The 12286-nt window shown below is 39.8% G+C and overlaps 1 protein-coding gene across 2 annotated transcripts in view; it reads right to left on the bottom strand.

Annotated features, from left to right (window-relative positions):
• Positions 1–12286, bottom strand: part of PALM2AKAP2 (PALM2 and AKAP2 fusion) — a 274692-nt gene that overhangs the window by 119955 nt on the left and 142451 nt on the right. The gene's annotated exons all lie outside the window — the stretch shown is intronic.

The raw sequence follows: 12286 nt of genomic DNA, 5'->3' as shown, positions 1-12286 counted from the left end.
AATAACCATTTTTTGCCAGAAGAAAGAAAAGCCATCAGTTATACAAACAGTGCTGAAAATGCATGTCTGAAAAGCAGTCAGGGAGACAAATAGCTTGTGGTGCTCCACCTAGATGTTTTCTTGCCCCCAAGAAATGCATGTGCATAAATAACACAAAGATGAACTTCTAATCCTCTCAGCAGAGCCAACTGAGAGAGCTGCAGGAGCTGTGTCCCATTTCCTTAACTGCAAAGTAAGACAGTTTATCCCCTGTCTTCATCACACTAATCTTGCCCACACTGAAGCAGATGAGGCATATTTTTATGTCCTTTTCTGTTACCTGGAGTTAGACCTGTATATGCATGTTCCGACAGTTGGGAGTGCTACAAGTATATGCAGAAGATGCTATGGATGCATCTCCAACAGTGATGTTATACATATCCAGTTGCACCTAATTTCCTCTGGTGGCTTTTAGCAGCAGGCAGGACGTTCTCTGTTAGTGGATGCTACTGCTGAAGTAAGTGGCCATGCCTTTGCAGTGCATCTGGTGTGGATGGGAGGAAAGCAATCTCCATTTTTCAGCAAACTGTGTCTTCAGATGACTCCTCCAATTATGCTTGTCTGTTTTTCCTTGTGGTGAGGAACCAGTCTGGCTCAGCAAGGTATATCCTCATATGCATCAGAATGTATTACTTTGGAAGAGGAGGGACAATCATACACCTCTGACATTTAGCTGTAGGTAATAGTGTGCATATGAGAGAACCTATCACTGTCAATTTTCCTCTCACACCTCACAGTCTGCTTCAGGGGTGACATTTTGGATCTGGTTTTAATTATAATTTAAAAGGCTCACTGAAGGCGCAGTAGAAACAATTGAACCACACACATCCTAGTGGATTTAGGAATAAATAGTTATAGTTTATTCTAAGAAGCCTGCCAAAAAAGCCATATGGGAAGATTTTCACAGTTAACCCAGGAGTTAAACAGATAAAGCAAGGAGGTTTTACAGCATAAGACCCTGAAGAAGTATTTCAGTCCTTGGCAAGGCAAGAGAAAGACCCCTGAATAGACAGAGTGGGCTCATTTGCTTGATAAGATTGTAGCTGTTAAGGGCCAAACTGCAGTGAGGCATTCCTAGCCCAAACCGTCTGGACTGGTCTAAGGTTAGACCACCAGTTTTGCATACCTTTGTGTTAAGATTGTACTGTCAGTTACGTTGAAGAGATGTGCAGTTTTTATATCAGACAAATTCGTATCAACACTCTATTGCCAAGCCAAAATTGCCAGGTTTTGCTTGACAGAAGATGGTATTAATTAATGCCTTGTCTCTATCTTCTTTTGTTGTAAAGAGTAATGTGCCAGGTATGGAAGAACCCACCTCAACCCTGCATTTGTACCAGACACATATGTTAGTGCAAATCCTATAAATTCTGCAACAGTGGAGTCAAATCTTGCTTTTCCCAGGGCAGGCACATGAGAGTTGAAAGGTACAGGTGAGCTGGTGTTACCATGGCATGATCCATGACACAGCTGGAAAGTCATGCAATCCATGAGAGTGGGCACTTTCAGGCCAGATATTTGGTTCCCCTAAAGCTGAGAGTAGATCTGTTATCTGCAAGAAGACATCCAGATCACTGAACAATGTTAGTAACTGTATAGTCAAAGTAAAATCACTGCTTGATGTAAGGTTGATATAATCTGAGTTTTAGCAAAAGGACTAGAGATAAGATCCAGACGTTTAAGGATGAAGACACCTGTCTTCATGTAAATTTAGCTGTGCTGCATGGTAATCAGTTTCAGTCATTTTGGAGGCAGTACTTAAAAAGTAAGTTACTGCTTAATTAGAGAAGATGCATCAGCCTCTGGCCTCTGTGGATAAGGTTGGCAATCTTAAAAAAATCACATATAATTAGAAAAAATTATAGTGTTTGCTTTCAAAATACTGTTTTCTCAAAAAAGCAAACTGACAGGCCAACATAATATCCAGATATAGTGTATCCTCCTCAGTTATTCACACATCACCTCCCCAGAATTAAAATAGGCAGTGAAATGTTTCATTTCCCAGACACAACATTCAAAAGAGTCATGACTTGTTGGTCTAAACTCCAGTGATGTGTCTTATCCAAGCCATATGCTTGAGGAGTTCAATAAAGAATTGCTTGGCTCTCGAAGTAAGAGAACAAGTGCTTTGAAAGCAAAAGCCAAACTAAAAAGAAAATATTTATTATTTTGGTGTCACAGTATTGGGCTATATTTTGCACTTAAAAGGTTTAATGTTTAAGGAAAGATCACAAATTAATGTGCAACGCCAAATGGTCCACATCCATCACCTCCCAGCCAATACTTCAGGCATTATAAGAAGTATAACAAGCTGCGTTTCATAAGTACTTTTTGAGTCCTGCTGCACAGAAATGGGCTAACTGGATATAACTTTTCAGGCTGTCCCACACTTTGGGGACTCATGTAAAGATGGCATCCTGAAAATTAAAACCAGGATTCTGCCTGGGACTCTGACCAAACCTCCACATTAATAAACTTGACAGAAGATTAAAGAGGTGCTTTCTCTCTCTGCTTCCTAAATAATCACAGCCAGCCATGTATTTTCAAGTGGATCCTGGCTTTGTCCTCACCCAGTTCTTCAAAGTCACAACAGTTGCTTCTGAAAGCATGCCCTGCTGATGCAATGCAAAAACTCTGACTTGTGTTTGTGGTATGCTAAACATGGCTCTTCAAGGGTAGAACAAACAGCTATGGCAGAATCCAGTCAGTCAGAAAATGCTCATCAACTTCGGCAGACTTGTGGAAATTATCAGCTGTTTTACTTAGTGCTATACTCTCAGCTTCTTGTCTGTCCCATGATGTGCGTTGTTTAAATTTGAAATTAAAAACATTACTGAGGCAATGAACACCATTAAGCACTTGCATTCCACGGTGCATCAAAGAACAGTTAAAGCTAATGTTTCTCCTTGGATAGCTATGCTTGCACTCAAGTTTTTGGAGCCTCGTGATTTTAGCTTACAGCACCCTTACCTGCTGGGGCAGAACTCATGTGCAAAGGCAGCTGGATGGTGTGATAGGTTTCCCTGCCTTATGAGGCAGTCATCCGTGCAGGCTACACCAAAGTGGAAGCTGTTGCATGGACAGTATATGTGACTGGGCAGTTTTTGCAGAGCTTGAGCCCTGAGTCTAGCTGGGGGCAAGCTAAAGCTGTGATAAACAAAACTGACTTCCTCTTAAAATGTAGCTTCTGTAGTGTACATGCCACTCTCATTATCTATCCTATTTCTTTGCCTCCTCCACTCCTTCTTGGCATGAACAATGAGGAGCGCTGATTCAGTAAAGTGTCTAAGAGAATTAGCTACCCCTGAGAAAAAGCAGAGTAGAGCATGTAGCAGGGTACCAATAAACATTTTTCACAGATCTCATCTTGACAATAGCCCATAATACCAGTGGAATAGAGCATGAAGAAAGCATAACATTGCATTAGGGTTTCAATTGCCTTTTGTATTACCTGTTACTCAAATACTTATTGCTTCTTTGTTGGAGTTATTACTTATTTTTATACGATTTTAAACGGTAGCATTTTAAAGAGGCAGCCTGCCCTGTGGAGAGATTCAAGCTTTGAAAACAAATACAGATCAGGGAACTTCATCATCAGGCTGCACTGCACATTTAGACCTGTCCTGTTGAAATCTAGCAAGCTAAGATTCTTGTGAAATTTCTAGAAATTAGAAAGGTATCAGAAAGCCTCTTTTTGAAAGAACCACTGTACTTTCATGTCAAGTCTTACCTGGAACATGAAATTGTGGGGACATAATGAAAAGATGAGAGGTGGTTTTTGATGGTTTTGGTTGGTTGGTTGGTTTTGTTGTTTGATTTTTGGTTTTGTTTTCTATATATGACAACCAAATTACTTGATCCTCAGCAGCTCTCAATTTGTGAATAGTTCAGCCTGAGTTTAAGTTAAGATCAGTGCTGCTTCTTCATTCAGCCTATTCAAATACTCTCTTCACAACCTGTACTGAGTAACAGATAAAAATAACTGTCATGCTTAATTTATTTCAACTGTGCAGGTAGGTTGTTTGGATTTTCTGCATTCTGTTTCTGAGAACACCAGTGAGTCTTCTCCTAGCTCAGTAAAAGACAGTTTCTAAGAACACAAGAAATGCCCTGCTGGACCAGACCAATGGTCTTTGACAGCAGCAGTAAGACACTTCATATATGGAGAAAGTCTGCACCCAGCCTGTATCTTCAGGCTTTTCCTGTGCTTCCTCCAGCATCCACAATCACTAGATTAGGGATGTCATTGGACATATCTCTGCCGTGTCCCTTTCATATGTTTTCTGGATTTGTTGTCCATTGGTTTGTTAACATGGAGACATTTATCTGCCAGGGTTTATTTGTGTCTTGTCTCTTTTCTTTTTTTCTTTTCTTTTTTCTTTTCTTTTCTTTTTTTTTCTTTTCTTTTCTTTTCTTTTCTTTTCTTTTCTTTTCTTTTCTTTTCTTTTCTTTTCTTTTCTTTTCTTTTCTTTTCTTTTCTTTTCTTTTCTTTTCTTTTCTTTTCTTTTCTTTTCTTTTCTTTTCTTTTCTTTTCTCTTCTCTTTTCTCTTTTCTCTTCTCTTCTCTTCTCTTCTCTTCTCTTCTCTTCTCTTCTCTTCTCTTCTCTTCTCTTCTCTTCTCTTCTCTTCTCTTCTCTTCTCTTCTCTTCTCTTCTCTTCTCTTCTCTTCTCTTCTCTTCTCTTCTCTTCTCTTCTCTTCTCTTCTGTATAAAAACATCATCTTCATGGTGGAAACTACCATGTTTAGTACTGCCAATTAAGAAACCTTTAAGGAGGATGGACAATGAATCCATGTACTATTATAAGTTATGATCTGCTAAATGACTTAGTAATTTTGCATGTCTAAGATATGACTGCAAAGAGATTGAGTGCTCAGGAATTTAAACATTCTTAAGTCTGAATTTCAGGCTACCTTAAAAAAAGCAAAGGCTTCTTTTCCGCATTCTGTTTCTGAGAACATTTTATTGTATCCAGAAGCAAAGGCCGTCAAAGTAGTCATGACTTTCAGGAATCTTAGCCTCTAGCAATGTTTGTTGCACAGAAAGGATGGGCAGAATAGGTTAACATTCACCGTGGACACCCTATTTAATAACAAATTAGGTTAACAAAGAAAGACAGATGGAAAGAGCAGACAAGACAGTTTGAAACCCAAGGCCTAATTCAGTTTTAACACAACTACACTGAACGCCTACTGAAGTCAATGAGATGTTCACATGTTGATATCAGGTCAGAATTTGTTTCCCTGTGTTTAGCAGAAAGATGTGAATAGTTGAATTCAGATAGAATTTTTTTGTTTGGAAAACAGGGATGGTCATATGAAATTTTCAGTGCTACCCTAAAGCCTATACTTTAAAAACTATTAGACTTTATGAGCAGAGATGTTTCCTACATAATGCAAATACAGTTGAGAGACTGTCTGGCCTGAGGCTTTGTATATACATAATGGAAATAAACAGATGGAGGCACAAGCAGAGGCCTGTTTAGTGCAACCTAAATGGAATGGGGTTATGAATCCTTGTTCCCTGAATCTGAGCTAGTTCTCTAATTTTGGGATTTCTACAAGAGTCACTGCTGGGTGCCCAGCTCTGCTTAGAATTATGATGGGAAGTATGTATTCATTCTTTAAATAAACATTTGGAGAAGGAACACTGGAAGCTAGTATTTCACCATTTCTGCTTTTCCCTTCTATCTTGGTGCTTTCAGTGACAGCAGATCTAAGAAACAATGCAGGGAGATCAAAGGGGTACCAAATAGTATCCTTTTGTCTTCTTCTGGGTGGCTGCTCACCTTTTTCTTTTTAATGGATCAATGGTTGCCAAATGGTTCCTGCTTTGTAATTTGCTATTTTATTTTGGCTGTAAGATGAAAAGGCAGTTCTTATCTTGCTAAAATGGGCTATTACTTTGCATTTGTTACTGTATAATGACATCTCTGGCTATGGTGGTTTAAGGCATATTCATTGCGCTGCCTGTCTCTGTCAGGGTGCTCCTGCTGAAAATTGGTGACTGAAGTAATCCTCACCAGAAAAATGTGTACTAGTTGAGAATGAGTTACAGAATGTTGCAGAAAATAAAAAAAGAAAAGAAAAAGAGAAAGGAATACATAGCATTTGTGTTCCTGTGTTTTATTTCTGCCCTCCAAAAACATAGTCAGCATGCTGTTTGTACAAGGCAGCAGTGAAAGATGCCTCTCTGATGGGAACAGTCCTGCTTCTACTATGTAATGCCTATGTAGGCTTTTCTCTCCCATCCCATATCAGTGCACCAGCACAAAGACAGCCATAATGCAATGGCAGGTAATCTTTCTTTGACTCTGTGTAAGCACACCCTCTGGAAAACAGCCTGGTCTATACAATAAAAAGAATTTGCCTCCACACTTAAAAGCTCCCAATGCCAATGATGTACAGTTATGGGGCAGCAGATGCTTTCCTCGTGATGGTTGTTAGGTCATTGCTAGGCAGTGTTATCTGCTGGGATGTAATTGTACACACAGGAGGTTTTGGGTCCATAATTTTTCCCACACTGGGCACAGACTCACCCTGTGAGTGTACAGGTTTATAATAGGGCTCGCTGCAGCTGAGAAGCAGAGTTACCCGCCTGGTAGCTTTTCTGTTCATGACTTGTCCCCACGCAGATGAAATGTGGGTGTATGGTAACAGTGAAGAGCCACATCAGCATCAGAAAATCTTTGTTTCTGAGGAACTGGTTGGGCTTCCACATAGTTTGCAGCCACTTCATTTCCTTCTGCCTCAGTTCCTCATTTTTTGTATAACAATGGTAGCACTTCTCTGCCTTAATGGGATGCTGTAAAATTTCACTACATTGAAACCTATGAAGTGCTCAGACATGGCAGTGTCTCAGGCTGGGTGAAAATGTTGTTAGCTATGCTATACCCATGCACTGGGTTGAGAAGATTAAAACTGGCAATATGACAAGGATGGCTTTCATGTGGTGTAGCTGCATGATCTGTTAGTTATCTTCAGAAATACACCAAAACCAGCCTCCATCAGAGACAGCAAAACTTCAAGCACTAATCCCAGCAAGACCCAGACAGGATGTCCTAGTATGCTTGTCTCTGGAGACAGGTATCCTCTATCTTTATATGCTGTGCAACCATTCTTTGGGTCTTTCAGGGATGAGAAACGGAACTATTTCATTGCTTTCTTACTCTTTTTTGAACAAGCAAACTACATTGTATGACCACAGGAATTTAATCCAGTTCATCTTCCTTTGAAACCTAAGAAAAACTTTAGAACATGAATTATTTTAGTGCAAATATTCAGGAGTGATTTGAAGTGCATTTTAAACTACTCCGACTCTTATTCCACACAATGGTCATAGGCACTAACTCTTATGGTGAGAAGCCATCTACCTTACACTTAAATAATAACGTTGCCTTATCTTAAAATGCACATCAAATTTTAAAATACACATTACAGAATCTTTTGTACTTAATTCAATTCTTCACTGATTGCCTGGAAATAATGAGGGGTGTTCCATAAATACTTAGGTTGTTTGGCACTTTAGTAAAATAAAGTGTATCAAGTCAGTTGCACAAGCCACACATGCTATAATGCAAGATGTTATTACTTTGCTATTAGCCATATTGACATTAAACTTGTTATGATTCTTGAGGGAGGTCTATATTTACACTCTGTCAGCTGCCAAGCTAAGACGTATACATGTAACCACCTTGGATTTATTACTTTATCTGAAAACAAAAATTACAGTGTCTTGGAACCACTTGTTATTTCTAAAATGTAGTCACTTTCATAATGCTAATAGTTTTTGATATAACAGTTTCTGGGAACAGTTCTGATGGTTTTATTTGTCCTATAACCCCTTGAGTTCACTTCTACCAGCAGCCCTACTATGTCTAATACATCAACCCCTTATTCCCAACTATTTTCCTAGATGTTAATCCTGTTTAAGATCTGTATACATTGCAGTTTAGACAATATTGTCCTCTATCTTACTGATACATTCATTCACAGTACTTTATAAAGACAGTTTTGGTTCAAAGACAAATGAAAAAGAGGAACTCTAAAAGAAGAACTTGTACTAAACAACACAGCTTTGCTGGTAATTAGAACTAATCCAAACATTATCTTAATTTCTCTTTGGACAACTTGTATTTTTGGAAGCTTTGGAATTTGAGCTTGCTTATCTCAAGCTGGGCATGCACAGATGTCACTGCAAAATCTTGAAGGTGGGTCAACAATTCACATAGGTGAAAGTCTATATAGGCAGAGTTTTAAGAAGTAAGCAAATGCTAAGTAAAGTTCTCTATGTATCTTCAGTAGGCTATCCCTCATGGCTTTGCTGGAAGTTCTGTTTTTTATATATTTTTCATAAATATTTGATGTCCAGCCTGAACTCTCCTATCTCTTTACTAAGGGAAAGGGGTACACTACACACTGACTATATTCATAGCATTTTAAATGCTTTTTTTTATATTGGGAAGCTTTACAGGATATTCAGGACTTTATGGCAGCAGAGTACTCTTTTCTTTTAAACTTAACCTTGCTCCACAGAATGCAGGTGTTTGTAATACCAGTATATTGATTTGAATTTATGGCTTATGTAAAGTAGTACATCCTTCCATATAAATTTTTTAGGATCCAGGCCTGCAAAGATTTACACACACAGAGTCATTGTGTATCCTGGTCCCAAGAAATCAGAAACAAGACTCCCATTGATTGCAGTGGAGCCAGGACTCCTGCTGCTGCTTCCAGGGAGAGTAGCACTGCACGGCTGAAAGTTTATGAGATTTTGTAAGATGTAGGGTCTGAGGCCAGCTTTTTGGCATGAGATGTCAGAACTTTTCCACCTTTGCTCTATTCTTCCCACATTCTGGGATACTTGTGATTTATTGACAACAACAACAAAAAAATCCTTCTGTCTTAGTGACCTTGAGATTCGATAAATTTGAAAAACCCAAAGGCAAATACTGAGAAAAGGATATGCTATTTAGAATTCATACCAAGTATTTTTTCATAAACTGTAGCCTGTATTTGTTGTGTTAGGAGAGGGGGAAGTTGTCTGCACATACATGAACACACATACACTTATATGCAAGTCAGAATTTCTGCAAGTACAAAACTTCATGACTGTGACATCTGTCATCAGCTCAGTTCTGAGTTTAGCATAAAGCCAATGCAATCTCTGAGACTGATTGAAGCCTTCAAGAAAAAACTGACGAGGGCTGATCCTGCCACAAAGACGATTTTCTGCAGAGACATTATTTTTAAATCTAAACAGCAAATGGGACAGAAGTTCACATCTGGAGACCTGAATGCTGTAATTTTTATTCTGGTTGAAGCTGACCTTTTGCCATGAGGTCTGGGAATTTGTCTAGATCAGGTTTGGTTGTTCTCTGTTTGAAATGAAATTAATGTAACGTAGACATTTATCTCTGTCTGCAGGTCTGGTTAATAGTGGGTATGATGTGGACATAATGCTCTGTACAGCACAGCCCTGCAGAAATGACCCTGATGGATTCATACCAAACCACAGGTGCTGGCTCGCCCATTTTCTGGGGAAGCCGGGACCTAGGTCCAGCTCTAAATCATATGGCTGTCTTTCACCATTGAGCAAAACCTGTGCTTTGCCTAGCCGCGAAGTTTAGGATTGGCTTGGCTCCTGATCTTTGCGGTGTATGCTCCTCTCTGCTCTGAATTACAGAGACAGCAGACCTGTGTTTGGGCTGTGGTTGTTCTGACCCAAGGAAGGCTTGCAATAGGCTGCGTTACAAAACAAAAAAGTATCAAAAGCAAGCTTTCCAGGGTGTTTCCCAAGTTTACATTTGCCTGTTGACTTTTTGTTTTTTGCAGACTAGATGAGGTGTTGGTTGCTCTCAGAAAATAAAGACCCTGATTTGTAAATGGCATGAGGTTTTCCTGATGAACGTGCCAAGCGGGTTGGAGCATAGACCCCATGTTCAGCATTGGTGCTGTGAAGAATTGGCTTTTTGCCCACTTGCAATTTATTGTGCTGCCTGATGCTTCCCTATCTCCTCAGGCTGGAGAAAAGCTACAAATATCCCCCTTTTCTCCTCTCACAGGACTCCCTTCCACCAGTAGGTCTGGTTTCTCCTTGACTGATTTGCCTTCAGCTCAGATGAAGGGGGGATGTCTGCCATGCCTTGCTTAGCTAGGCTTGTCTGTCTTTGCTGACCTTCACTGCAATAGCCAAAGCAGGAATCTAAGTGTGCTGAACTAAAAAAATCACCTATCCTACAGTCTGCTGTGGAATACTGACACCACTTCGCTTCAATAGAAAGGGAATCCCATTCCCTGCCAGTGCCAGGAGCAATTTTCTCATTTAATCCTCTTCATATGACTAATCCACACACGGGCCTTGAATTATCTTGCAGTTGTATCAACACTTACACAGCACTATGTGTTTATACGGACAGAGAGTGCCAGCTTACCTCTGCCAAAACACATAGATTTTGTTAATGAAAGGATTTCTCCTTAAGGGCAAAATTAATTGAACAGAGCTAGCAACTTTGTTTTGGGAACTCTGTTCTATTCAGTGTTAATTATTCATATTGAAACAGGCAGAAACCACCAGAACGGCTTTATAACCTGGAGATAGTCCCTATAAACACTAATTAATGATCACATTGTTATCTTAAGATGCACAGTGTTTCCACCTGAAAAAATAGACAGCAGATATGAGGGAGAGAGCTCAGGTGACTTGAGTAAAAGATGCAGAGACCAGTGTCTCTGAGCAGTGACCACATTCACAGAGTTCCTAGATTTAAGGATGTGTATTCTCTCTGGGGAGTATCTGATTGCTTCTCATCTCTGAGACCTCTCTGGAGGGCTAGGGGATCTGCAAGAAAGATATTTTTTCACCAAGATCTTTTTGGCACACACATATCATATTCTTGCCTCAACCTGTACTACCAGATTTGAGCTTTCCTCACTTTATGCAGTGGACTTAAGAAAGGGAAGGCTTGTTTTGGGATCAGACATTATATCTGGCTTGAAGTCTTTTTTTCCTACAGACATCAGTATTGCCTAGGTTTTTCTTGATGCACAAATGGTACTGGAACAGTGATTTGTGTCCAGGGGAGGATGAGTCCAGTAAAAATGATTGCTCCCCGTCAGATTTTTGTTACTGGGAAGCTTTAGAAGCTGTTAGAGAGCGCACTATTTTTCATAGGCATGACAATGGATGTTAGACCAGAGTCTTTCTGGTCTTAGCATCAAGCTGGATCAGAGTGCTCTTTCACAGACATCCATACAGTGAGCTGTACTCAAAGGAGTGCATATATGCAGGTGCCTAAAGGGAAAGAGGCAGCAGGCAGGAGCTGGCCACAGTCAGCAGAGAAAGGAGCATCATCCAATGCTGACCATGTATAGCTGTGGGTCTGTTGCCCATGGTTAGCTCCTCATTATCACATACACTTGACTTGAAATTGTGGTATCAGCCCTCCAGGCTTTAGCTAGGAGTGCTGTGCTGGCTGGAGCAAAGGGAATTTTTTCTTTGAATCTCAACAGCAAAATTTCTGGAAAAGAAATGAGCTTTAATAGAACAAAATCACATTGAATTCCGCTAATAATAATTTTGGATTGGAAAAGTTGAAGGGAATGTTCTGATAATGTCAAAGCAATATTTTAAAAGTAATCTAAAGGAGATATTTGTGGGGAGTACTTTTGTTTGTTTGTTGGGATTGTTTTTTGTTGTTGGTTTTTGGTTTCCTTTTTTTTTTTTTTTTAAAGGCCTCCAGCTGGCGCTGAAACTTCTGAGTTTGAAAAAAAAAAAAAGGTTTCTTCTTAAACAGTTGGTCAATTCAGAAAGTTTCAGTTTGGATTCAGCATGGTAGAATCCCCTGCTCCACCTTTGATTATTCATTTTCACCAGTGAATCAAAACAGTATTATTTACTCTGCTCTAATGCTGGCAGTGTTCTCAGCCTCTTTCAGATGGAACAACATGCAGCAATAATTTTTGCCTCCTTCCCTTCCCTGGTCAGCACCATTACTGGCCACCCATGGTCTGTAAGGATCATATGTGGCTGGCTTCTAAGCTCACTAGCAGTGGAGGCCCAAGGAAAGTATCACTGAAAAATCAATTAATTTGAAGCACTTGACTTTCATTTTTACCATGCTCTCTGCCTGACACTGTCTAATAACCCCATTGTCCAAAAATGGTGTTATTTCTGGTAGCATTTTTAGTGCTTTGTGGCAAATGTCTGCCCTGACTGACTTCCGACACACACAGTCTGAGTTCACCACGT

This window comes from Falco biarmicus, chromosome Z, assembly GCF_023638135.1.
Source record: "Falco biarmicus isolate bFalBia1 chromosome Z, bFalBia1.pri, whole genome shotgun sequence".
Lineage (NCBI taxonomy): Eukaryota > Metazoa > Chordata > Aves > Falconiformes > Falconidae > Falco > Falco biarmicus.
This window is presented reverse-complemented; position numbering and strand designations above follow the sequence as displayed.